This window comes from Cricetulus griseus, chromosome 2, assembly GCF_003668045.3.
Source record: "Cricetulus griseus strain 17A/GY chromosome 2, alternate assembly CriGri-PICRH-1.0, whole genome shotgun sequence".
Taxonomy (NCBI): domain Eukaryota; kingdom Metazoa; phylum Chordata; class Mammalia; order Rodentia; family Cricetidae; genus Cricetulus; species Cricetulus griseus.
Window position 1 is genome coordinate 409405676 of NC_048595.1, and position 4911 is coordinate 409410586.

A 4911-nucleotide genomic window follows, 5' to 3' on the forward strand; every position below is an offset into this window, starting at 1 on the left:
TTTGTACCCTTGTCTGCCACTGTGTTACACACTCTGGTGTAGCTGGCCCACAAGCTGCCAAGGGTTGTCCTCTCTATATCTTGTCTTAACACAGGAGTGCTGGGACTTTAGACACATACTACTGAATCTGAGGTTGCTTCTGGGAATATGAACTCAGGAGTTGGCAAGCACACAAATTTGCAGCTGTTTATGAGGTACTTTGGTGGGGGGTGGGGCAGGGTCTGTTTGCTTTGTTTTTAAAACAGGGTCTCGCTATGCAACCTGGAACACACTATGTACTTCAAGTTCACCTGAAGATACTCTTGATGATTCTGAAAATCAACAAAGGGTCAAAAGACCAAGTTTACAAAGTAAGTGTGGTATTTTTGAATAGGAACAGTCCCCAAAGGTGCATATATTTGAATGTTTGGTCATTAGGGAGTGGAAATACTTGAGAAGGATTAGAAGATAAGGCCTTGTTGGAGTAGGTGTGGCCTTGTTGGAGAAAGTATGTCACTGGTTGTGGCCTCTGGGGCTTCAAAAGCTCAAGCCTAACCCAGTGTCTCCCTCTTCCTGCTACCTTCGGATCCAAATGTAGAAGTTTCAGCTTCCATGTCTGCCTTCATCCAGCCATGCTTCCCACAGTGAGGATAATGGACTAAACCTCTGAAACTGTAAGCCAGCCCCAATTAAATGCTTTATATTATAAGTGTTGCCATGGCCATGGTGTCTCTTCACAGAAATAGAACACTAAGACATTAAGATATCCACATGGAGATATATATATATATATATATATATATATATATATATATACTGAATTAGCTATGATTTTTGAACATAATTCACAGTATACTTGTATCAAAACCATCACATAAGGCTGGATGTGTGGTTATAAACCTTAATCACACTTGGGAGGCAGAGGTAGATAGATCTCTGTGAGTTTGAGGCAAGCCTGCTCTACAAACAAGTTCCAGGCCAACCAGGGATACACAATGATACTCTGTCTAAAAACAAAACATTTGGGCACACTTTGAAGTGTTGGGGAGAGGATGGCAGGCAGGGATCACCCAAACTGGCTGCTGGCGGTATCATGGCCTGGAACCCCCTACCCAAGACTGTGAAAGTGATGACAAGTCTTACGAAGTTTTGGATTTAACTGAGTATGGAAGAAGACACCACTGGTGGAATCAAGTATTTGGCCACAGTTCAAGACCTATGATAAAAAAAAATACTCAGTAGCTACCCAGATTGTAATGGGTAGTGTGAGTGGCTAGTGTGCAGAATTTTTATTTCAGAAAGTTGGAAAACTTGCAGCAACTGCAGTAGGTGGTGGCTTTCTTCTCCTGCAGGTTTCGAGTCACAGTGGCTATGTGCAGATTGACTGGAAGAGATTTGCGAAAGATGTAAACAAAGCAAAAAGATTAAGAAACAAGCAAATAAAGCAGCACCCAAAATCAACAATATAATTGAAGAAGCAACAGAATTTATCAAGCAAAACATTGTGGTATCCAAGGGCTTAGTGGAAGGCTTTTTGCTAGGTCTTGCATCTTAAGGACTCCAAGGCGCTGTCTTAGTGGACCCAACAGTGAGAAAAGAGCTGGTGGCAGCAGGATCATCTCTCAATAACACATGCCCCCAGAGTCTCCAGAGTAACCAACATACAGCTGGACAATTGCAAATGCAACAGCTTAGTGTTTGCCACCTGAAGCTTGACAAGCTAGTATCTGCTGCAAGACAACCCACATGGTATGTAAACAATAGTATTATTGAGCAAACTATGGCCTTTGCCATTTTTTAAATTTACATTTGTTTAGAAACTAGCCTATTAATATCCTCATTGGAGATTTGGAGACAGAAAAAAACTTTTATGTGTATTGTCCAATTAAATATTACCGTCTTATTTTAAAAGTTCTTTGTGCTTAAAGAAGATACCAGAAAATGGAAAGATCTCCCATGCTCTTGGATAGGCAAGATCAACATAGTAAAAAATGGCAATCTTGCCAAAAGCAATCTACAGATTCAATGCAATCCCCATCAAAATCCCAACACAATTCTTCACTGACCTTGAAAGAACAATTCTCAACTTTATATGGAGAAACAAAAGACCTAGGATAGCCAAAACAACCCTGTACAATAAAGAAATTTCTGGAAGCATCACCATCCCTGACTTCAAGCTCTATTACAGAGCTATAGTCCTGAAAATAACTTGGTATTGGCACAAAAATAGACAGGTAGACCAATGGAATAGAGTTGAAAACCCTGATATTAACCTGACACACCTATGAACACCTGATTTTTGACAAACAATCCAAATATATACACTGGAACAAAGAGAACATCTTCAACAAATGGTGCTGGCATAACTGGATGCAAACATGTAGAAGACTACAGATAGATCCAAGCCTTTCGCCTTGCACAAAACTTAAGTCAAAATGGATCAAAGACCTCAACATAAACCCAGCTACACTGAACCTATTAGAAGATAAAGTGGGAAATACCCTTGAATTAATTGGTACAGGAGACCACTTCCTGAACATAACACCAGTAGCACAGACACTAAGATCAACAATTAATAAATGGGACCTCCTGAAACTGAGAAGTTTCTGTAAGGCAAAGGACACAGTCAGCAAGACAAAACGACAGCCCACAGACTGGGAAAAGATATTCACTAACCCCACATCTGACAGAGGGCTGATCTCCAAAATATACAAAGAACTCAAGAAGCTAGTCTCCAAAACACCAAACAATCCAATTAAAAAATGGGGTACAGAACTAAATAGACAATTCTCAATAGAGGAATCTAAAATGGCTGAAAGACACATAAGAAAGTGTTCAACATCCTTAGCCATCAGGGAAATGCAAATCAAAACAACTCTGAGATACCATCTTACTCCTGTCAGAATGGCTAAAATCAAAAACACCAATGACAGTTTATGCTGGAGAGGATGTGGAGAAAGGGGAACACTTCTGCACTGCTGGTGGGAGTGCCAACTTGTACAGCCACTTTGGAAATCAGTATAGTGACTCCTCAAGAAAATGGGAATCTGTCTACCACAAGATCCAGCAATTCCACTCCTAGGCATATACCCAAAAGAAGCACATTCATACAACAAAGACATCTGTTCAACGATGTTCATAGCAGCACTATTTGTAATAGCCAGAAACTGGAAGCAGCCTAGATGCCCCTCAACCGAAGAATGGATAGAGAAAATGTGGTACATTTACACAATGGAGTACTACTCAGCAGAAAAAAACAATGGAATCTTGAAATTTGCAGGAAAATGGATGGAACTCGAAGAAACCATTCTGAGTGAGGTAACCCAATCATAAAAAGACAACATGATATGTACTCACTCAAATGTGAGTGAGACATAGACATAGAATAAGGGATTACCAGCCTACAATCCATACTGCCAGAGAAACTAGTAAACAAGGAGGACCCTAAAAGAGACAAACTTTGTCCCCTGGAGAAGGGGAAAGGGTCACGATCTCCTGAGCAAATTGAGAGCATGGGAAGAGGGGGGAAGGAGCTACGAGAATGAGAAGGGAAGAAGAGGAAGGATGCAGAGGTCATGAGAGAGCAGAAAGGTTGAGTCAGGTATGGATTAGAAGAAAACCCTACCTATATGTGATAGGTAGGGTTTTAGTTGGGGGGTGGTAGGGGACGAAGGGAGGGAGAAGGGAACTGGGATTGTCATATAATTCAATCTTGTTTGTAATTCAAATAAAAAATTATTTAAAAAAGTTCTTTGTGCTTTACTGTATAGTGCCAATAATTTTTTTTAAAAGTCTTATAGCTTCAATATTATAGCTGACTTTTTTTTCTTTTTCCATGTTTTTTGGGTTTGTTTTTTTTTTTTTTTTTTTTTTTGGTTTTTCAAGATAGGGTTTCTCTGTGGCTTTGGGGGCTGTCCTGGAACTAGCTCTTGTAGACCAGGCTGGTCTCAAACTCACAGAGATCTGCCTGCCTCTGCCTCCCAAGTGCTGAGATTAAAGGCATGCACCACCACTGCCCAGCTATGGCTGACTTTTTAAAAAATGTGTTTGAAATAAACTGAAGAATTGTATTACCCCTTTGTGGAAGGCTTTAGAAACAATAGAATTATTAAGATATTAAACTCTTTGGATATATCAATCTTTTTTCTCTCCTGTTTCTTATTTTTGCTTATGTAGTATCTTTTACATTAAAGACTTTTGTAAGGAAAACTACATGCCCAAAACACTTTTTCCTTCCCTAGTGTCTACAACTATTAAAATGTTTCTTTGTATGTTCTAGTTTTTTGGGTTTGTTTGATTTATTTATCCCAGATAGCCTAGACAGAACTAATTTGGGAGTATGTTATTAGTTGGGTCATTGATACATTTTATGAACTTCAAATACATCTCATTTTTTTATTTCTAAAAATCCTAATTATAATTTTGGCCTCTTCACCAAAAGATACAGATTGCTTTAAAATAGTATAATATGAATTTATTGTCTGAAGAACTGTGATTTTCTGTGTAGTCATAAAATTATAACCTAAATATAATTGCTTCCTTGATTATGTGGCCCTCATGCATTGGTAGCATTATATTGCTTGAACACTAGGTCAGTTCACTTGTTTTTCAGGGCAAGCATCACACTTTCTCAGAACCTCCCTTGTCCAAGAAGAACTTTCTGTATTGTTAGTCTTACTCATAGAGTTCTAAGTTGGCATTGGGGAAAACAGCTGAACAGTATAGGTTGGAGTCTTCAGATTGGAAAGATTGAAGCTATTCAGACTATCTCCTTGTGATAGGAAGCACCCATAGTATATTCTGTGTATTGAAAAGTGCCATTTCATATTTCTGATATTGGTTACAAACTGTGTGCTTTTACTTTCTTGAAGTTCTTTAAAATTGAATGTGAGATTGATTTTTAAATTTCTTTTATTCTCATTAATGCCTTAT

At 38.7% G+C, this 4911-nt stretch overlaps 1 pseudogene; it reads left to right on the forward strand.

Annotated features, from left to right (window-relative positions):
* Nucleotides 1-254: 254 nt before the first annotated feature.
* Nucleotides 255-1534, forward strand: LOC100773716 (annotated as a pseudogene).
* The last annotated feature ends 3377 nt before the right edge of the window (nt 1535-4911 follow it).